General features: G+C 42.5%; 1 protein-coding gene across 4 annotated transcripts in view; it reads right to left on the bottom strand.

The window, feature by feature from the left end:
* Positions 1-23,906, bottom strand: part of FHIT (fragile histidine triad diadenosine triphosphatase) — a 1,434,147-nt gene that overhangs the window by 410,030 nt on the left and 1,000,211 nt on the right. The gene's annotated exons all lie outside the window — the stretch shown is intronic.

The following is a 23,906-nucleotide window of genomic DNA, read 5'->3' as shown; positions in this document are numbered from 1 at the left end:
AAAGAGGACCTGGGTTCCAATGCCAACTCTGTCAATTTCCTCTTATGTAACCTTGGGCAAGTAACTTCACTTCTCTGTGCCTCAGTTTCCTAAACTGTAAAATGGGGATTCAATACCTGTTCTCCCTCCTACTCAGACTGTGATCCCCATGTGGGACAGGGGCTGTGTCCAACCTAATTTTTAACTACTCCAGTGCTTAGAACAGTGTTTGCCACATAATTAATGCTTAATAAGTACCATTTTAAAAAATCATGGGCAATAGAAGTGCTTTAGCAGGACCTGTTATAGTTGCAATTCAATGGGGGAGGCCAGGGCTTCTGAATCCCAGCAGGCACTCTTGGGCCCAGGGCTTATACCCCATGAGCCCCTGTTATATTGTACTCTTCCAAGCTTTTAGTACAGTGCTCTGCACACAGTAAGTACTCAATAAATACAACATTGATTGAGAATAAGTCAGTCCAACACAATATGTAAATAGATCATGAACAGGCCTAGTACAGATTTTTCTTTCTTATCCATTTCTATAATAGATTATCTATGAAAGTTATTTCCAGTTACTCTTCTCATATTCAATCTTTGATTCTTTTCCCACTCATCATGGACCACAATGCTGCACACCTGTTTTCTAAGAACAGGAATGACAAAGCCCATTATTATTTTTGTTTTCCCATTAGATTTGGGGCAGGTGGTCACATCCGATTATTTTTTTGTGCTCCTCTAGTGTCTAGTACATAGTAGGTGCTCAATAAATCCCACTGATAAGAAAACTAATAATATCCAGCACTGAGCTCTGCAACAGAGAGGAAGATAAGTCTTCTACAGAAGAGACTTTGCATTGCAAATAGGTCAATTAAGAGGAGTTAGAACAATGGAAAAACAATCTATCCTATAAGATATTTCATTCTTACAAACTTCATTTGTCATTTTCTGCATCAATCCCTAAGCCACTTTATTCAAGAGGGAGCCATAGCCATCAGTGGTAGGAGATCAATGGAAGGTTTATGGAAGGTGAGGGTTTTGAGAATAGATTTGCAATAGAAGAGCCATTTGGCTTGATGGATAGGAAAAGGAAACCATTCAGATCCCAGCCACTTAATATTCTTTCTTCATCAGCTAGAGACCTTCTCCTCTAACCTGGACTGCTGGCAAATTATTGAATCACTTCAGAGATAATAAGAATGGTAATAAGAAAATAATCACCAAAATGGTATCTGATTGTTGAATACATCAAACCTCAAAGATAGCAGGAGAATGACTGGAGCAGTAACACTCAGAGATGACCAATAAAATCAGTGTCTGCTTAGAGACGAGTCCTAAAATGTAGTTTGTGCTTTTAATGTGTTCAAGATAGTTGGCAGTGGGTTCTAATGGTTAAGAAAATTTTCTCTAAATTTGGCATTGGCAGAGATAAATGGTTGTTGCTTCAATCTGTGGAGAAGGGTGGGAGAAGACTAAATCAGGAATCATGTTTCTCAAACACTTAGTACAGGGCTCAGCAACCAGTAGGAGCTTAATACATAGTTTTGATTAATGTCGAGTTTGTATTGCCATGTCCAAAAGATACACTGCTGTCCCAGGCACCCCTGACTCTTCTGAAGCTGAAGCAGAGGTAAGGTGGGCAACAGTTTAACATAGTAGGCCCGAGAGGGTTGGGGTGGATACAGGACAGCCATCTGAAAACATCTATTGTGATGTGAACCCAGAAACAGGACCTGGATTCTAATCATGCACCTACCACTTGCTTGCTGTGTGACCATGGGCAACTCATTTAGCTTCTGTACTAATTCCCATGTGTATACTCTTTCCCAACACTTAGCATAGTGCTCTGCATACAGTTATCACTTAATATGAATACTACTAAGTTTCCTCATCTTTAAGTGGGGATTAAATACCCGTTCTCTTTCCCTCTTAGATGGTGAGATGTGGGAGAGGGACTGTCTGATCTGCTTATATTGACCAACTCCAGTGCTAGGCACTTAGTATATGCTTAACAAGTACTATAGTTATTACTAGGCACTGTGCATGGTCAAAGAAGCAATGGGCCAGTTATTCAGAACATTAGTGTTCTAGCTATAGCCGGAGCCTGCGTGCCGGGGATGGCTATTGTTGCTTTAAAATAACGTTTAGCTAGAGCAACCAGGAGTTTGGAGAAAGGTAATGGGATATTTCGCATGGGGGAGTACCCTGGATAGTTTCCAGGCATCTAAAGTACAGTGCTGTGCACACAATAAGTGCTCAATAAATAAGATTGAATGAATGAATATGCTAGATTGTGAACTCTTTGTGGACATAGACCATATCTGTCAATTTTATTGCAGGGTACTCTCCCAAACACTTAGAACAGTGCTCTGCACACTGTAAGCACTCAATACATACTATCGAATGAGAAGCAGCATGTCCTAGTGGAAAAAAACACAGGTTTGGGAGTCAGAGACCTGGGTTCTACTACAAGCTCTGCCACTTGCCTGCTGTGGGACCTTGGACAAGTTACTTTACTGTGCTTCAGTTAAATCATCTGTAAAATAGGGATTAAATTCCTGTTCTCCCTCCCCTTATACTGTGATCCCCATGTGGGACAGGGACTAAGTCTGCTCTGACTGTATTTTATCTACCCCAGCCCTTAGCACAGTGTTAGGCATGTAGGGAGTGCTTAATAAATGCCACTATTATTACTGAAGAGTTAGAAAAACACTACGTCCAGGTCAGGCATAGCCAGCAAACTGTCCACTCACCATCCTCCCCTTTAATCTTGCCTCAAACCCTGCCAAAAGCAAGGAGAGGGAGACTTTTCCTGGCCATCTCTGCCCACCCCCGACCTGCCCACTTGAGTCAGCATAGGGAAGCCAGTAGTGTTAATTACCACAGTGCTGAAAGTTAAACGGTTACTGGGAGATTTGATCCAAATTTAAATAAATTGGCAACACTTTAAGAAGTCTCCATTTTAGCAAAGACCTAAGAGAAAATGTTTCTGAAGTAACTGTATAATTTTTCTATCAAGTCAGAAAGGATTTAAAGTGCAGTTCTCAAGAGTGCTGAGAAGCAGTGTGACCTAATGGAATGTGCACAGGCCCGGGAGTCAGAGGACCTGAGTTCTTATACCAGCTCCCTTACGTGTCAACTGTGCGACCTTGGGCAAGTCACAGCACGGTGCAGTGCTGTGCTCATTCGCTCTCACGGCTTTGACTACCATCTCTACGCAGATGACACGCAGATCTACATCTCCGCCCCTGTCCTCTCCCCCTCCCTTCAGGCTCGCATCTCCTCCTGCCTCCAGAATGTCTGCACCTGGATGTCGGCCCGCCACCTAAAACTCAACATGAGCAAGACTGAGCTCCTCATCTTCCCTCCCAAACCCGGTCCTCTCCCAGACTTCCCTATCACCGTGGATGGCACGACCATCCTTCCCGTCTCTCAGGCCCACAATCTCGGTGTCATCCTTGACTCGTCTCTCTCGTTCACCCCACACATCCTATCTGTTACCAAGACCTGCCGGTTTCACCTTTACAACATCACCAAGATCCACCCTTTCCTCTCCACCCAAACGGCTACCTTACCGCTACGGGCTCTCGTTATATCCCGGCTAGACTACTGTGTCAGCCTTCTCTCTAATCTCCCTTCCTCCTCTCTCACCCCGCTCCAGTCTATTCTTCACTCTGCTGCCCGGCTCATCTTCCTGCAGAAACGATCTGGGCATGTCACTCCCCTTCTTAAACAACTCCAGTGGTTGCCTATCAACCTCTGCTCCAAACAAAGACTCCTCACTCTAGGCTTCAAGGCTCTCCATCACCTTGCCCCTTCCTACCTCTCCTCCCTTCTCTCTTTCTACCACCCACCCCGCACGCTCCGCTCCTCTGCCGCCCACCTCCTCACCATCCCTTGGTCTCGCCTATCCCGCCGTCGACCCCTGGGCCACATCCTCCCGCGGTCCTGGAATGCCCTCCCTCCTCACCTCCGCCAAACTGATTCTCTTCCCCTCTTCAAAACCCTACTTAAAACTCACCTCCTCCAAGAGGCCTTCCCAGACTGAGCTCCTCTTCTCCCTCTACTCCCTCTACCACTCCCCCTTCGCCTCTCCGCAGCTTAACCCTCTTTTCCCCCCATCTCCCTCTGCTCCTCCCCCCTCCCTTCCCATCCCCTCAGCACTGTACTCGTCCGCTCAACTGTATATATTTTCATTACCCTATTTATTTTGTTAATGAAATGTACATCGCCTCGATTCTATTTAGTTGCCATTGTTTTTACGAGATGTTCTTCCCCTTGACTCTATTTATTGCCATTGTTCTTGTCTGTCTGTCTCCCCCGATTAGACTGTAAGCCCGTCAAACGGCAGGGACTGTATCTGTTGCTGACTTGTTGGTATTTGTTAAGCGATTACTATGTGCTGAGCACTGTTCTAAGCGCTGGGGTAGACATAGGGGAATCGGGTTGTCCCACGTGGGGCTCACAGTCTTAATCCCCATTTTACAGTTGAGGGAACTGAGGCACAGAGAAGTTAAGTGACTTGCCCACAGTCACACAGCCGACAAGTGGCAGAGCTGGGATTCGAACTCATGAGCCCTGACTCCAAAGCCCGTGCTCTTTCCACTGAGCCACGCTGCTTCTCCAAGCATTTAGTTCTTTCCAAGCGTTTAGTACAGTGCTCTGCACATAGTAAACGCTCAATAAATACTATTGAATGATAAAGCATGGGCCTGGGAATCAGAAGGACCTAAATTCTAATCCCAGCTCCGCAACTTGTCTATGTGCCTTGGGCAATGCACTTCTCTGTGACTCAGTTCCTTCATCTGTAAAATGGGGATTAAGACTCGGAGCCTTATGTGGTACAGGGGCCAAGTCCAACCCGATTAGCTTATATCTAACCTAGTGCTTAGAACAGTGCTTGACACATAGTAAGTGCTTAACAAATATCATTATTATTTAACTTTTCCATGCCTCAGTTACTTCACCTGGGAAAAGGGGATTAAATCCTACCCATTGTGAGCCCCATGTGGGACAGGGTCTGTGTCCAAACTGATTATTTTTTTATCTGCGCCAGCTCTTAGTACAATGCTTGGCGTATAGTTAAATGCTTAGCAAGTACCATTTAAAAAAAAAAAAGCATGATTATGTTTTTTATCTACCCCAGCACTTAGTTCAGTACTTCGCACTTAATTAACTTAATTACCATAATTAATCATTATTAAATGGGCAAGCCTTCTGCAGATGAAGAAAGGTATTTTAAAATTACCACCGTTGTAGAGTGGTTGAACTCTCAGACCTGTGAATACGAAAGAACAAGTAGCAACTCAGAGAACATCCCTGGAATCTGAGAGGAAAAGAAAAATAGATGTAGATAGGAAGTAAGACTGAATGGAAAAGTGATTGCAACCTAATAATAATTATGTTATTTGTTAAGGGCTTACTATGTGCCAAGCACTGTTCTAAGCACTGGGGTACATACAAGGTCAGGTTGTCCCACGTGGGGCTCCCAGTCTCAATCCCCATTTTACAGATGAGGTAACAAGCACAGAGAAGTTAAGTGACTTACTCAGGATCACACAGCAGACAAGTGATGGAGCCGGGATCAGAACCCATGACCTCTGGTTCCCAAGCCCATGCTCTTGCCACTAGGCCATGATGCTTCTTGAGGGATCAATGAAGAGATAGATACAGGACTTATTTGGGTTCTAGAGGCTCTAAGAAAGAGATGACAGGACCAAGGTTATTTTTGTTTTTTCTGAAGCAAAAGGCATGTGGTAACACTATTAATGTGAGAGATGTTCAACACATAATGGGTATTCAGTAAACAACAGCTGACAACAAAGGTGCAGGAGAGCAAACCCTAGGCTAGGAAAAGATAAGTAGAGGCAGAAGCTTTTGGGGTTTTTTGTTGTTTTTGTTTTTAAAGAGCCAGTTCATATCTTAGGTTGCAGGAATCAATACATTTGAGCTCTCACTGAGAGCAGAGCACTTTACAAAGTATTTAGGAGAGTTCAATAGAGTTGGAAGACACCATCACTAGTCTCAAGAATCTTAGAGTCTAGGGGGTGAGATAGACATTTAAATACATTGTAGATAATGTAAGTAATAATAATAATGTAATGTAAACATAATAGCACTGTACTAAGCAATGGGGTGGATACTCAGGTCCCACATGGAGCTCACAGTCTAAGTAATAAGGTTGGTATTTGTTAAGCGCTTACTATGTGCCGAGCACTGTTCTAAGCGCTGGGGTAGACACAGGGGAATCAGGTTGTCCCACGTGGGGCTCACAGTCTTAATCCCCATTTTACAGATGAGGGAACTGAGGCACAGAGAAGTTAAGTGACTTGCCCACAGTCACACAGCCGACAAGTGGCAGAGCTGGGATTCGAACTCATGAGCCCTGACTCCAAAGCCCGTGCTCTTTCCACTGAGCCACGCTGCTTCTCGTAGCAGGGAGAATCCTAATGAAGTATGTAAGATATGTCCTGTTAGGGTGGCTGTCATTTGAGATTGGGGCATGCATATGTGACACACACCATACACACATGGTGTGTTAAATTTCATGTTTGGGGGTCAGGGGAGGGGAGGGGAATACAAGCGATAGGAGGATAAGGTAGGGCAGTTATGGGCAGCGGCCGGACCCAGGGGTAAATAGAGCACAAAAGGCAGGTTGATGTAATCAGAACTGTTACTGGAAACAAGAGCAACCTATCATGTCCAGAAAGGGTGTCAAAACCAGGGACAAAAGAACAGAAGGTGTGCCTTCTGTTCTTGATTGATCAAGAATCACTAAGTGATAAGAAGCCTCCCTTACCTCTCCAGATAATCACATAAGGCACAGGTACCTTGCAAATACTGGGCAGACTCTGGAAAAGAAAACATCCCAAAATATGCAGACACCTCAGGAATTGCCTAGACTGCCAAAAGGTGATGTTGGAGACAAGGAAACCCGTTTCTGGGGTGAAACCAAGGAGGATCATGGGACACTGGAAGGGGTAAGGGGGGGATTTGGGGGAATAGCGGCCCTCTCTCGATCTCTTGGAGGGCCTCTCAACCCCACTGGGTTGAGGGGAAACTGGCTAGGGTGCCAGTGGTTGATGATGGCACTTTAATATTCATTTCCAGGCATTTCTTTGGGCCCCCTGTAGTCTCAGCTCATTCTTTGGGTATGTTGAAATCAGGATGGGGGGTGGTGTGTAATGGCTTTTGGGGTTGTGGACCTCTTCCATGGACCCTTGTACATTGTCAATAGAGAACAGTTTTCAGCCACATGTACATAAGTGCTCAAGGGTTGTGAGTACTTAAGTGTTTAGGTAGAGTGGAAAGACTGAAGTACAGTTGCAGAATATAAGGGAGATTAGAGATTAATACTGGAAGGCCTCCTGGAGGGGATGTGATCTCAGGAAGGGCTTTGAAGATGGAGAGAGTCTGTTGGATATGAAGTGGAAGGGAGTCTCAGGCAGGAGGTAGGTCATGAGCAAGAGAGACAAGAACATGTTAGAGTGAGTAGAGCTGGATAGCTGTAGAGTACTAAAGATTGCAAACTGGGGTGTAGTGGGAGATGAGTAGAATGGAAAGTGCTGATTGCTTTTAAGTCAACGGACAGGAGTTCCTACTTGATGCAGATATGAATGGGCAACCACTGGTGGGTTCTGAGGAGTGGGAAAATGTGTGCAGAAAAATGTTTTAGAAAAATAACCTAGGCAGCAGAGAAAGTAATGCACGGCCTGGAGATTGATGTAGTATATGTCTAGTCAATTTATGACAAGTTCCTGGACCAGCATGACTGCCATGTGGATGGAGAGGAAGGGTCATATTCTGGAAACACTGTGAGGAAGAACTGACAGGAAATAGTGACAGACAGGATGTGGGAGTTAAGAGACAGGGAAGAATTATGGGTGGGGGCTTGAGAGAGGGAAGATTGGTGGTGCTTTCAACTGTGATGGAAAAGTTAGGAGGAGAGGAGCAGACTTGGAAGGAGTTCAGTTTTAAATTTACTGAGCTTGAGGCAAATTGGCAGGACATCCTGGAGGCAAGAGGAAATGTACGATTCCCAGGAGAAAGGTCAAGGTTAGCAAAATGGATTGGGAGCCATCAACACAGAGGCAGTAATTGAAGCCACGAGGGCAGATGAACTCCCCATGGAAATAAGTGCAAAATGAGATGGGAAGGAACCCCTTCATTCATTCAATCACATTTATTGAGAGCTCACTGTGTGCAGAGCAGTGTACTAAGTGCTTGGGAAAGTACAACAATAAACAGTGACAATCCCTGCCCACAACAATCTTACAGTCTAGATGGGGGGAGATGGACATCAATACAAATAAACAGACATCAATAAATAAAATTACAGATATATACATAAGTGCTGTGGGGCTGGGGTCGGGGGAAGAGCAAAGGAAGCAAGTCAGAGTGACACAGAAGGGAGTGGGAGATGAGAAAAAGTGAGGCTTAGTTTGGGAAGTCCTTTTGGAAGAGATGGGCCTTCAATAAGGCTGGGGGGGGCGGTGGCGGAAGAGGAGGAAAGAGTAATTGTCTGGCCTTAAATGCCCGCCCTCCTCAGATTCACCAGAGGCAGGATGTGGGCCAGGGGTCAGCAGCAAGACAGGCAAGATCAGGGCACAATGAGAAGGTTAGCACCAGAGGAGCTAAGTATGAGAACTGGGCTGTAGAAGGAGTGAAGCAAGGTGAGGTAGGAGGAGACAAGGTGATGGAGTGGTTTAAAGCCAATGGTGAGGAGTTTTTGTTTGATACAGAGGTGGCTAGGCATCCACTGGAGATTTTTGAGGAGAAGGATTTTGAAAGATGATGTGGGCAGCAGAGTGAAGTATGGACTGGAGTGGGGAGAGGCAGGAGGTTGGGAGGTCAGCAAGGAGAATGAAGCAGTAATCTGGGAGTGATAGGATGAGTGATTGTATTAATGTGGCAGTAGTTTGGATGGAGAGGAAAGTGAAGTTGGGACCACTAGGATTTAGTGACAGATTGAACATGTGGGTTGCATGAGAGAGAGGAGTCAAGAATAATGCTAAAGTTATGGGCTGTTGAGATGGGAAGGATGGTGGTAATGTCTACAGTGATGGAAAAATCAGGGAGAGGACAGGGTTTGGGTGGGAAGATAAGGAGCTCTGTTTTAGACGTGTTAAGCTTGAGGTGATGAGAGGACATCCAAGTTGAGATGTCTTGATGTCTTCAACCCAGAACCCAGTGAGTCTTCTGAGCTAGGTGTTCTACAGTTGAACCCTGATAGATTTATGCCAGGGTTTGGGTGTCCACTTGATTCATCTCCTAGCAAACTTTAGGCCAGAAATATGTGGCATGATGGCCAGATTGCCTGGGGTGGAGAGCCCTGGGCCAAACTAGAAGTGGCCTGAAATATTTCTATAGGATACTCTCCTATAGGAGCTGTTACCCCTTTGGATCCTGAGACTATCACTCTCAGCACACATCACAGTACCTGCTGGGAATGAGTCCTAAACCTAGAACTGTCACCATCTGAGGCTGATACTGGTTTATCTTCCTTTGGCCTCCACCACTTGTTCAAAGTAACTGGATTTAGAAATAAGTATTTCTGAACTTTTCCATAGAAAATGTAGACTAACAAATACAACTGGCTACCAATTATTTTCAGTCTTCTTAGTTATTATCTATGCTTATTTCAGCTCTTCATTTAGCCCTTGAGAGCAGGAGATAGAGTGCAAATCTTGTGCTTATTCAAACTGAATATAATTCTTACTTGAACATAGCGCCAAGTAAGTCTCAGTCTCTTGAGTGGGAAAAATACTAACTTGAAGCAGGGGAACTTAGACAGGAATATCTGGGGAAGGAAAATGAGGATGCAAATGCTTCAGCTTGGGGACACTAGATGATACTTTGTAGGAAACACAGCTGCTTTCTATGTTCAGTTTTTGGTATAGGAAATACTGCAGCTATTCCCTCATGTCATATAAATAATCCAGTGATAATGTTCCCTCTTCTTCCTAATCTCTTCACAGCCCTACTGCTTCCAAATGGATGCAGAAAGTCACCCAGAAGAACATCACTAACCGAACGGATTGTGCATCATGTAGGGAATTATTCTGCTTCTGTCTGGATTAGCTGAAAGCTCAGGGCCAGACACTGGAAAGTGGGAAATCAGGTAAGCAACGGTAGACAGATTTTCAATGTTGGGTCCAAAAATATACGGGTTTATTCAACTCAAATATCCCAAGAGAACTATGGCCATTAGAAATTATTTCCATCGCCAATACACAATCACTACTTTGGTTATATTTTGTGTATTTGCAAAATGATCTCAATAGGTTTTATGAATATTAACAGCCTAGACAGTTATGATGAATTAAAACCCTATTAAGGGTGAAGGGGCCCAAAACACTAGCAAACCTGTCTTCCACTGAACTTACTTTAAAATGACAGCTTTGTCTCATCCAACTATTTGGAGAAGAGCACCTCATCCTGCTCACTGACTAAGTTGGAGAGCCCACATGATGCCCATTTCCTCCACAGGGGAAAACTGTCCACCCATGCAATACATCTGGTACAGAAGTGAAATTCAATACAACGTTGAGGCATCAACTCTGCCAATCCATTTGTTTCCTAGCTAACCCAAGACCCATAATTGAAGGTGGCATTCCAAGGTTAAATTCCAGGACTGACCGCTTCTTGTGTCAGGCACCTGTCAAAATGCAATAAGGCACCTGTGAAAAGTAATCAGATGCCAAAAGCACGTGACAGGGCAGATTTCCATTTTCATACTTCCTGATAACTCAGAAAATCCTTGTCTCTGTATAAACAGTAATTGCTGGATGATACCTTATGCAATGTAGTTGTTACCAGAATTCTAACTTTGCTAAAACAGGAAACTGTTAGGAAGGAAACACTGCATGCAGGGTATCAGCTTTTATTTATTTATTTATTTTTTACAGTGTGACTACTCTCAACGGGACAAAATTTCTGGATTCAGCACTAGAGCACTGATCTCATTTAGGAGTAGGGAATTTTTAATATCTATTTTACATAATTACAGTGCAGTGACTTTCATGGAGATGAGTGCTTTGAATGTTCACATTACCAAATGCTTTCATTAGCTCTACTGGGCAATTATGAAACAGCACTAAAATACCTATATAAAAAGCCTTATCTTTCCAAAAAGGTCTACAATGAGGTGTTCTAATCTTTCTACCTGCTTATCAGTTGAGATAGCAATTTTGTATGTTTATTCACACCTAGTCATAACTTTTATAGCTCTTGAGAATTCTGAATGGAGTATACACATTCCATTTTGATGCTAACTGGGAGAACCCGGGTTTTGCAAATAGAAGTATTTCACAAACATTATAAGCTTTCACCAAGTGCCTTGAATTTATTCTCAATGCCTTTTCTTTGGTTTTTGAATATTTCCCCCCTTAGTTTCATTCCCATGAGCTTTCCAAGGGAATTTGGATGGTTTAATTCCAAATAAATATGATACAACATAAGCAATGGGAAAAAAAAAACACACGCTTGGAAAATAATTTGGGGAGCTTTTAATTCTTCTGTTCACAACAGTAACAGTGATTTCATCAGTGCCTGGGTTGTCTAAGTAACAGGCTACTTAGGAAACCACACTGTAAGGTGTCACACACCTAAGATACAGGAAGGCTGACAAAGTCTTTGACAGCTCTCAGAGTGGAATGCTTTCCTCTCAATCAAAAAGTGGGAGAAGAGGAAGACAAACATACAAGGGAAGGATCAATAATGAAATTATCAAAGCAAGGGAAAACAGGAAGACTAGAACAACTTGCTAGCTTTAACAGCAAAAAGTTTAAAATATTGGATTCTGTGTGGAAGGCTGCTACAACCTTTCTAGTGTTCTACCTATTGGCTGGGGCATCTCCCTTAGAGGTAACAGGGGCCCTGTATGACTCCCACATTTACACTGTTTGGATTGTGTTATGGCTACTGGGTTTCACAGGAAGCCCTATCTATGTACCTCTTACCTGGGAATGGGGAAAAGGTGCTCAGAGCCTAGGCAGAGAGGAAGCATTTCTGTGTGGAACAGGAGAAAGTGAACAGATGATGGTCTTGTTTTCCCTCCCCAGGGATGAGATAAACCCTTCCCATTATTAAAGTAATGGGAGTCCTAACAATAGCAGTGTGGTCAAGGGGCCTGTGATGAAGCATAGAAGTAGTGTTACCCAGTGGACAGAGCATGGACCTGGGAGTTAAAAAGACCTGGGTTCTAATCCTGACTCCACCACTTCTCTGTGTGACCTTGGGCAAACCACTTCACTGTGCCTCAGTTACCTCATCTGTAAAATGGGGATTTAAGACTGTGAGCCCTTTGTGGGATAGGGATCATGTCCAACCTGATTTTCCTGGCACATAAGTGCTTAATACACAATTATTATATCTTCCATAGGAAAAAAATCACCAAAGCTGCAGTTCAGCCATGAATATTCTGGTTTTTCATCGTATGCTGATGCCAAGCAAAGTTCATTCCCAAGAAGACATGATTAAGTCAGAACTAGTCCTGACCTGGGGCTTCATGATCCTTCAAGTGAAAAAGTCTGAACTTCAAGGAGGGATAGGTGAAATTTAAGTTCTTGGCAATATTCAATACCTATGCAGTATAATGAAAAGAATGGAAATTCCTTTATCTGATTTAGATCATTCTTATGCATTTGGACAAAAATTATTCTAGGCATTTTGCTCTCATGACATCTCTGGGACTGACATTTAAATTAATCTTTGCAGCATTCAGACAAGACTAAATATACACTATTTATAAAGACTGCCTAAAATAAGGTATAGGTTATTTTCTACTGTAAATGGTACCTTCTTAACTTTCTGTACAGAGTTGAAAAAAATCCCAGGAATTCCAGCTGAGGGGGACTGTAATAAACTAACATTGTTCCACTTTAGTACAACTAGAAACCATTGGTACGGCTCCACCCTGACTGAGAACTTTAAACTTTTCAATGTGTGTGACACTTATTAGTGGAGGTGAAAATGTGGCCTTCACCTTACAGTGAAACTAACTGTGGCACAGTGTTTGTTCTGAGTATTGATCAACTTTGTCAAGCTGAGAAATGCAAAGGAAAGGCTGTCATTTCCTTCTTAATTCACTCTATTCATTTTCTCTGGAGATTGTTGCATGAATGACACTGAGTAGTCTTCACTTGCAATTAGGCAAGGGACAGGCAAAGAGGTAATGAAAATTATAATACTGGTATTTTTTATGCCCTCACTATGTGCCAAGCACTGTCCTAAGCCCTGGGGCAGATACAATGTAATCAGGTTGGACAAATCCCTGTCCCTCATGGGGCTAACAGTCTTAATCCCCATTTTACAGATGAGGTAACAGAGGCACAGAGAAGTTAAGTGACTCACCCAAAGTCACACAGCAGACAAGTGGCAGAGATGGGATTAGAACCCACAACCTCTGACTCCCAAGCCTGTGCTCTTTTCCCTAGGCTATGCTGCTTCTCCAGGGAGCTCCCATTGCAAAAGAATATAATGGACTACATTCTCTGCAGTGGAGCTGCAAGGCACTTGATACCTAGGAGCCCTTAAATAAGGCTCCTTAAGAGGCCTGAGTCCGGGCGGGGGGGAGAAATATGATTATTATATGCTTTTTAAAACAAAGGATTTCTAAACTCTTTCAAAGGGTATGTATCATTGAATGCTACTCAGAGCCAAGTAAAAATGATATAATCATGACAAAAAGATTACATGATTCTACCTAACATATTTAGCAATAGAACTTTTAAAGTTCTACTGTTCAAAACTAAATTTTAAGCGATATACTGAGCACCTGTAACTATAAACACAATTACTTGGCAAGTGGATCATATTTTTTGGCCCTGTCCTTCAATGGGGCTTTTTGTGCTTTGGTTTAATTCATTCAATAGTATTTGAGCGCTTACTATATGCAACCCATTTTAATATTTTGTACACAAAAACAACAATGCTGAAAGACAGATGTTAAAAGCCCAATTTGGCTTCTTAGCAGGACTTTGCAGCATATAATAGTAATGATATTTGTTAAATGTTTACTATATGTCAAGCACTGTTTTATGTGCTAGGTTAGATACAAGTTAATCAGGTCAGACACCATTCCTGTCCCACATGGGGCCCCATAGTCTAAGTAGGAGGGAGAGCAGGTATTGAATCTCTGTTCTACAAAAGGAAACCAAGGCCCAAAGAAGTTAAGTGATTTGTCCAAAGCTTGTGGCAGAGCCAGGATTAGAACCCAGAACCCCATATATGTAAAGAAAATAATAATGCTGGTATGTGTTAAGTACTTACTATGTGCAGAGCACTGTTCTAAGCACTGGAGTAGATACAGGGTAATCAGATTGTCCCATATGAGGCTCACAGTCTTCATCCCCATTTTACAGATGAGGGAACTGAGGCACAGAGAAGTTAAGTGACTTGCCCACAGTCACACAGCTGCCAAGTGGCAGAGCCGGGATTCAAACCCATGACCTCTGACTCCCAAGCCCGGGCTCATTCCACTGAGCCATGCTGCTTCTCCAATAATAATGTTGGTATTTGTTAAGCGCTTACTATGTGCAGAGCACTGTTCTAAGCGCTGGGGTAGATACAGGGTAATCAGATTGTCCCATACAAGGCTCACAGTCTTCATCCCCATTTTACATATGAGGTAACAGGCACAGAGAAGTTGTGACTTGCCCACAGTCACACAGCTGACAAGTGGCAGAGCCAGGATTCAAACCCATGACCTCTGACTCCCAAGCCCGGGCTCTTTCCACTGAGCCACGCTGCCATTACTGTGGTTGGAAACCAGTTAGGGAACTGGTTTTCACCAAGTAACTCATTATTTTGCTTTAAAATGGTCATGCTACCAATGTAAAAAAACAGTTTTTAAAATTTGCTTTATCCCAAGAATAAAGTTATCACTTGACAAAAACAGAAGGCCTGTCATTGAAAAACCAAGGTGAAGAAGTTATCTTTACATACTCAAGTGCAAGTCTGAGATTGTCCCAGCTAAACTGGAGTGCACAGGAAGCCTATTTTAAAAATGGTAATTTAGGCCATGATGCGGGGCTCTAATTGGACTACTACTCTGCTACTTATTCTGAACTCGCATATATATTTTCCACACGCAAAGTAACGAAGGAAAGCAAACAAAAAAAAATAAAGAAAATTAACTGCTGATAATCGATGCTCAAAGGGAGGGTGTTTGTTGCTGACAAATATGGGACCCATATGCTGATTACACCTAAAACACCAACGGATTCAATTCTGCATATCTTTTACATCTGAACAAAAACATTTAAATTTTTTTTTAGAAAAAGGCATTTCTTGCCAGCAGCTTGCTTCTCAAAGAAAAGTGCATGATGGACATGGGAAAAAAGACCACCTGAAGAGCATCTGATAAGGTACAGGAAAAACAAACTTCAGTGCTGTAGAACTGATGTAGAAATCAGCTATGAAGTGGGTTCCCTAGGATTGCAGGCCCTGGTTTGTCATCTATGCTTTAATCGGGCTAAACCCAGGTAAATGGAAACTAAACTTCCCTATTAGATTACCAATGTCCTGAGAATTGAATTATGCCTCCTATCTAACATGTACCACCAGTGCATAGTACAGTGCACTCTGTGACAGTAAATATGGTTTGACTGAGTGAGGAAGCCACAAGAAGGTTAGCTAGCTAAACCCTGAAAATTCAGGATGGAGAACCATATATTCAAAAGCCTCAAAGGGTAAAAGGAAGTGGAGTAAGAAAGCAAGCCAAACTAGCTGCATTAGTATAGTTAAAATTAGTAGTGAGAGGAATCATGTGAGAAAAGGATGATAGTTTGCTAAAGTTATGCCTGTTACCTGACTGGCTGCTGGTCCATGTTAATTAAATTTTTTTGAAGCTTTATCATCAAGTTTAGTTTATATTTAAATGAAAAACAATTAAACCTAATTTGTGTAATTCAATATTTGACTGCCTGCTTGTTGCATTTCACACTTGTGCAGTGAAGTTTGACACTTAATTAAGGTCGCTTTCACTTTTTCACTTGCACAAAGACAAGGCTGTTGGGATTCTAAATTCTGCAGCAAAATGTTTAATTAAAACAAATGAATTAATAAAGGTGTGTCCAATTTAAGCTTTGTCCTGTGCCCTCACCCATTTCCTTCCTTAAACACTGTAAAGGCCATTTCTTTTCTGACTAAAAGATCCAGAAAGTAACAATTCAGAATTATTCATGGAAACAGAGCTGTAGTGCTCTTTATCATATGGGGTGGAGCACTTGGTAGAAATCAGTAATGCTATTTGTTGAGCAATTCCTTTGTGCAGAGTACTGTACTAAAACTTCTGGGAAAGTACAATACAATAGAGTTAGTAGACACATTCTCTGCCCACAAGGACCTGGTAAAAACAAATCCTGAGAAATACTGTTCTATATTCTGAGCTTTAAAAACAGTAATAATAATGATGATGATGGCATTTGTTGTTACACACTTACCATGTGTCAGGCACTCTACTAAGCCCTGGGGTGAATACAAGCAAATCAGGTTGGACACAGTCCCTGTCCTACATGGGGCTCAGTCTTAATCCCCATTTTACAGATAACAGGCTCAGTGAAGTGACTGGCCCAAGGTCACACAGCAGACAAGTGGCAGAGCTGGGATTAGAACCCAGGTCCTTCTGACACCCAGGCCCATGCTCTGCTAGGCCACGCTACACTTTTTCTTAACATAAATGGTTGCTTTTAAAATGTAGGGAGACAAACCTCACCTGACCTTTTATACTTGTATTAGTGATCAGAACAGAAGTGTGGAAGGATATGACACTCAAAAAGCTGTGTTTTGCTGCTTAGCTAATGGTACCCATATAGAAACATCTCTTAGCTTAGAGTAACACTAATTAACTTCCCCACGCTCTGCCATGTATAATTAAAATACGTTAGTGAGACAGAAATGTGAGATCTAGCGGCTTTCGCACCAGGGCTTTCGACTCCAAATGTTTAAGAAAAACTTGAATGCTGAATTGAAAGCCTAAGCTAAAATATTTTTCACATGAAAAGCTTTTCAAATAATAAAAAGCAGGAAGGGACGGAGACATTGATGGGTTGGAGGATCAAGATTACAAGCACAACAGAACACCAGCTACCCAATCAAGGGGGGTTATTAAGTAGCTGGAACAGATTTGGGACAGGATGGGCTAATTACAATATGTACATGTTATACCCCTCTGGTGGCCTATTTAGAGAGCAACTTGCATTGGCATAGGTCCAGTAGGGAGAATGTTCCAGGCATAGCACTGTACTCTATTACTTCTTGGGTTAAATCAGTCTCTTTCCCCATACCAGATCCATTCATCACCCTTTGCCTTTCATTCATAAAATATGATATTTGGAAAAGGAATCAAATGAAATTATAATAGGCAGTGGGACACTTGCCAATTTAAACATACAATTCTTTATCACATTTTCTTTCAAAGGTCAGTTATGTATTTAATACATCAAATTATTTTACTGTATTTGAAAAGACACATTAAAAGGCTGATCATGTGTCCTGGTTTATTAGGGACAGAACTAGATTTTTGAGCTATGAGTCACAACAAAAAGATCTTGAAGTAATCAACAACCGTTCCTTCAAACCACTGGTTCAATAGGTGGTGGGATCCAATGTTGGCATCAACAGGAAGAAAACAGAAACCTCCCAAACACTAGGAGATTCAAGAGAGGTCTGGGCAAATTGATGCCTGAGAGGTTCATAACAGATTCCTAGAAGGAAGGATAGGGGTGTTAGGTGGCCCAGCCCTAATCATTAGGATAGATGTCAAGGAGGATAATCATCTCACCATCACTCCAAACATCAATAATTTGCTCCTTACCACTGTTGGAGACAAAATAGTGGCTGGGCAGATCATTGATCTGACCCAATAATGCCATTTCTTGTGTTCCTCTGAAAGCAACTCTTTCAGAAAAAAAAAAATTCTTCCTCTAGACTATTCTTCAATATAGAAAAAAATAGAGACAGTAGATTTTTCTATTATGCTCACAATTTTTCTTCCCTATTCCAGCTGGTCTATCTTTGCTCGTATTTGCTTTTATTTCCCATTACCCATGTCCCAGGGACTATTGGCATAGATTAACAAGGAGAGACTGAACAACGTATTTGGATGATTCATTTCTTATCACAATGATCACCAAAATAATGGTATTCAGCCCTTTCTCTTACAGTCATTGCCTCTCAATGAACTGTGTTTCCAAAGGGCCACAGTTTAGAGTTGGATAATATTCCAATTTAAGGTACTGAAAGACTAATGATTATAACATTTTCTAAGTTTCCCTTCAGTAGGCTTATCTATTAAGCTTCAGAGTTTAAGGAAAAAACTATGCACACCAACACAAAGAGACATACACAACATACTCCCAGGGTGAAATCTTATCCAGGCATTTTGAAGATAGCTGAAAAGCTCGATAAGTAACTAAAAAGTCATTCTGCACTATGTATATGTAAAGATCACTTGCTTGGCTAGTAATGTACCTATTTGCAGGCCTTTTGGCCACCCTTCATAGGGCATCTTCAGTGGTTAAAAGCCATTTCCAGAAGATTCTTTTATGGTTGCTATTTCTGCAGCATTCCCACCTTGTCTGTGATGAGCATAGGTTCCCACTTCATGAAGGCCATGTGACTGATAGCCTCACATCTCTGATCTCTGACATCACCTGAGAGTCTCCTATCCAGGTCAAAATGGTGTTTTTTTGACCTGTAAGTTCTTTAAAGCATATCCCTTCCCAGGACCCAGCCCCCCTAAAATCCCTGTACCCATTTTTCCTCCTTGCTCAGAAGGAAAAAGTTGGCACCAACAGAGATGAGAGCGGAGCCATCAACAAGGGGCTTCTAGTGTCTTGAACAGTGAACCAAATCCTTGATTTAGTGGCAGTCAGCATAGCTCTGGATTCCTTCAGCCTTGACTTTGTTCCCTAGCTTTTGTGCATCTCACCTACATTGCACGCTTCTCTAGGCCTTCTTTTTGTCATGTTCATAAGCAGCGTGGCTCAGTGGAAAGAGCACGGGCTTTGGAATCAGGGCTCATGAGTTCGAATCCCAGCTCTGCCACTTGTCGGCTGTGTGACTGTGGGCAAGTCACTTAACTTCTCTGTGCCTCAGTTCCCTCATCTGTAAAATGGGGATTAAGACTGTGAGCCCCACGTGGGACAACCTGATTCCCCTATGTCTACCCCAGCGCTTAGAACAGTGCTCGGCACATAGTAAGCGCTTAACAAATACCAACATTATTATTATTATTATTATTTCATAAAACGAATCCTTGCCCTACCTAGCCTTGATGACTTCTCTGATCAATCTGATCCATTCGCACTGTTGCCTGGAGCTGGTTCCTTGGTTCAACATATAGTATCCCACATAGAACCAGGTGACTCACTTTCAGAAAGCTTGCCTCATGGTCATGGCCATCAAAGGCTATAAAACACTAATGTAGGTAAGCTATGAAGTAATGTCAGTTAAAAGTAACTATGACAAGTAGTTGTACATTACTATACCTATCAATTTTTCTACTTAAATAGCCACTTTCCTACAAAAAAAAAAGTACAGTATAAGTTATTTTCCTTACAAAACAATGCCATGGCATATTGATTTTTTTTTTTTAAAGTATTTAAAGACATTGTGCTCAGAATTTAGATGAAGGTTTTAAGGTAATTCACTTAATATACATGTAAATAACATTAAGGATCTGGCTTGAATCTTCAGTTCCAAGCTACAAGGAGAGACAAAGTTAAAATGGGGACTCTGGGTAGACAGAAGTATGATCTTTTTAACAGGGGTCCATTTAGAGTGTTCTAAGAAACAGCAATGGTGCTAACAGTCATTGACATCAGACAGTAAATGAGGATGAATTCTGGCAAATCATATCATACTTATTTAGCACTTACTGTGTACAGAGCACTGCACTAAGTACTTGGGAGACTGCAATATAACAGATTCAGTAGATATATTCCCTGTCCAAAAGGAGCTTACAGTTGAGAGAGAGCAAAATCTATGGCCCTCAGAGATGTCACCTCTAAAATAGGGTGAGGTCCTTGGTGGAATAATATGGTGGACCATTCTTTCTACCTATCTTTAATAGTAACAACAGCAGCTATGGTATTTAAGAGTTTATTATGTGCCAAGCACGGTACTAAGCACTGGGGTGGATACAAGCAAATTGAGTTGGACAGTCCCCATTTTACAGATTAGGTAATTGAGGCAAAGAAAAGTGAAGTGACTTCCCCAAGGTCACACAGCAGACAAATGGCATAGCAGGAATTAGAATCCATGACCTTCTGACTCCCAGGCCCGTGCTCTATCCACTACGTCTTGTGTTCAGTGGAATTTGGAAAAGGCTTCCGTTGTTATTTATCAAGCTTTCAAAAGTTTGGAATTGATTTGAACTTAAGGAAGAAAGTTGAAGGAGAACAAGGATTTATCCTTTTGGGTATCTGGGGAATTAAAATTTCCAAGTTCATTCTCAGCCCAATCAGGGCAAGTGTGCCATACATCCCGAACCTCTGGGATTGAGTTTAGAAACAATAAACCAAACCCAATTGGATTTGGATGGGCCCAGACTGCCTCCATCTCTCTGAACTCTTCTCCATGTATGGTTTACAGGCTGGGGATAGGATTTGGGAAGGAAGACATGAAGTTCCTTTTTGTACAAATTAAGCTTGAGGTGACTGAGGGGCATTCATGTATAGGTGTCCTAGAGGCAAGAAGAAATGCAAGATTGTAATGGAGTTGGAGCTGAAAGGGTAGATTTGCATAGCGATGGTAGTTGATAAACTCCCTGAATGAGTACAAAGTGAAAAGAGAAGGAAACCCTGAACAGAATCTTGGGGAACACCTACTGTTATGGGATATAAATCTGAGGATGAGCTGGTAAGAGAGACTGAGGAATGGTCAGAGGGTAAGAGGAGAACCAGGAGAGAACTGTCAGCCAATCAGTAGTATTTATTGAGGGCTTACTGTGTGCTAAAATCCTTCACCTTTGATGGCTTATTAAGGTCATATCTCCTCCAAGAGGCTTCCCCAATTAAGCCCTCTTCCCCCCCATTCCTCCCCACCTCCCTCTCCTTTCTGCATTTGGACCTGTGACCTTTGGCCATTTGGCACTAGCCCCACCCTCATTTCCACATACACAGCTGTACACTATAAATATTTATAGTAATGCCTTTTTCCCCCCTCTAGACCATAAGCTCCTGGGAGGCTGGAAATGTTTCTACCAACTCTGTTGTATTGTCCTCTCCTAAGCACTTAGAATAGTGCTCTGCACACAGTTAACACTCATTAAATACCATTGATTGCAGAACACTGCACTAAGCACTTAGGAAAATACAACAGGTAGACACGATCCTGCCCACAAGGAGTTGACAGTCTAGAGGAGGAACCAAACATTGAAATAAATTACAGAAAGGGAAAATTGTCATAAGTCCCCATTCATACCAACCAGGATCTTCCGGGACTGGGGGAGCCTCAGTAACACATGAAAGAGTTCAAACCATACCTCTGATCACTAAGGTTACTGTGGAAAACTTTTTACTTAGTTTTACCAACACGTAAGGGAGCAACATATACACACTCTCACTCACTTCACTCCACCAATGGTCCAAAACCAGTCTGTGGTCAAGGGAGCCCATTCTGCCAATGCTTCTATTTTCTGCTTCCAAGTGCTGCTCTCCTGTTGTTCCCATGCTTGCTTGTCTCAGCATGCCTCTGTGCTGCTTCTCTGAATGCCTCCACACTACCACCAGGTACTTCCTCACAATTCAACACAACCATCTTTTATCTGCCTTAGGCATCACAACTCTGGCTCTACATAGCAGTCATTGATTGGATCAGGCCCGTTACCGGGTAGAACAGGGAGAGAAAGCCCCACCTCCCTCCATGCTCTGCCTCCACAGGCCAGCAATCACCTGCCTCAAGTAGCCCATCAGTGGCTCACGAGTCTCTTCCTTGTTGTTGTTCAAAAACAATCACTGGTAAGGCAGCTTGTTGTGGGCTCACCACAAAGATGGCAGAATATAAGGATTTGTAAATAAGTAGCATTGGTCGGGGTGGAGTGAATATCATGTGCATAAGGGATATTGATCTGAATGTGCAGGTGTGCAGAGGGGGAGGGAGGGGTGGAGCAATTAGGACTCCTCCCTTGGAGGAGATGTGATTTTAGCAAGGGCTCTGAAGGTGGAGAGATTGGTGGTCTGTTAGATATGAAGGGGGAGGAAGTTTCAGGCCAGAGGGAGGATGTGGACAAAGGGTTGGTGGTAAGAAGTTTGGACAAGTAGGGCAGCAAGCAAATGGGAGTGAGCTGTAGGATTCAGAGAAGACTTTTTTAATTGAGGAGAGACTTTTGAGGGTGGTTAAAAGCAGAATGAAAGGAGCCATTAGAGAGAAAGCACTTGAAAATAGCACTTGAAGATGGTGGTCAGGGAGGGAAGAATTGGGACAAATGTTTTTAGAAGGTGATAGGGAATGGGGGACAGGGGCAGAGAGAGAGGGGTAGCTTTTGAGAGGCGGTAAGAGTTCTATCTCATCTTGTCACTTGGCTGGGAAGAATGAGACTGTGAATATGGGGTGGTCCTAGGAAGACCCAGACAGGCCAAGCCTCTTCATTTAGAGGTCTACTTTCAACTTTCCTCAGTACAGTTATGTAAATGTCTCTTACTTTATTTAGACTAGGAGTGCAGATTTTTTGCTTGGGGAGGTGATGTACTATACTAACATTTCACTTCTAGGCTTCTGGTGTCAGGGTCATCCCTGGGATTTTCTTTGCCCTTGGAACCACCTTCACTCAAGCTTTTTCATTCTGCTGTTTGCCAACTGTCTGGCAGAGATTGCAGAAATGGAGACACACACAAGGGGAGAGGTTTCCTAATGACCATTAGGAAATGGTAGCATGTGTGCCGCTTTCTGCCTTCGCTCCTCACTCAGGTGTACTCCCACTTCACAGCAGTGGAGCTGAAAATACTGTGAGTTGCCTCCAGCTGTGCCTAGGGGACCATGACTAATTGGACCAAGAGACTGCATGGAAAAATGAAATGTTCAGATAATCCAAAATCTTTTTCAGGGTCAGTAATTTCAACCTCTTATCCTCCAAATATTTTACCAGGATAGCATCCAAATAAGAAAATCAACTAATTTGAATTGCATCTCCTTTCTTATCCCTCTAATAGAGCTGCTAATGAACAGTGAAATCTGTAGAAGGCAGGTGGCATAAGGCAAAAGGAGATGCCATAAACTGGATAATTAAGCACTGACTGTTCTCCTGTATCTACCATAGAATCAGACTACTTTCCCATAGGCTTGCTAAAGAGAACAATATAAAAGTTGGTGTAATTGACCAAGACAAGTGATGGTCTCCAGGAAGGAGAAGCAGTGGGCCTACTAGATAGAGCATGGGCCTGGGAGTCAGGAAGACTTAAATTTTAATCCCAGCTCTGCCACATAACTGCTGTGTGACCTTGGGTTTAACTCTCTGTGCCTCAGTTACCTTATTTGTAAAATGGGGATTAAGCCTGTGAGCCCTATGTGGGACATGGACTGTGTCCAGCTTGCTTAGTTTGTACTTACCCCAGCGCTTAGTACAGTGCCTGGCACATAGTAAGTGCTTAATGAATACCATTTTTTTTAAAAAAGGAAAATATGAAATGATCCAAAAAACTGCCCATATAAGGCACATTTCACTTTTGGACTCCTATTTTTTTTTCCAAGCAAATGATGGCAACAAATACATGAAGGAACAAAGTTGCTTTAGGTACATGGGCATTTCAAACTCTGATGGGAGAGCTCTGAGTAGTAGTAATAGTATTTGTCAAGTGCTTATTGTGTATAAAACACTGTAAATACTAGGGAAGAATAGGCTGATTGGAATTATCCAAGGTCCCTGGCCCTCTGGGAGGGCTCATATTTTGCTTGCACTAGATTGAACATCAAACATATTCCTC

The sequence above is a fragment of the Ornithorhynchus anatinus genome, chromosome X1 (assembly GCF_004115215.2).
Source record: "Ornithorhynchus anatinus isolate Pmale09 chromosome X1, mOrnAna1.pri.v4, whole genome shotgun sequence".
Taxonomy (NCBI): Eukaryota; Metazoa; Chordata; class Mammalia; order Monotremata; family Ornithorhynchidae; genus Ornithorhynchus; species Ornithorhynchus anatinus.
The sequence above is the reverse complement of the archived record's forward strand: the minus strand, read 5'-3'. Positions and strand labels throughout refer to the sequence as shown.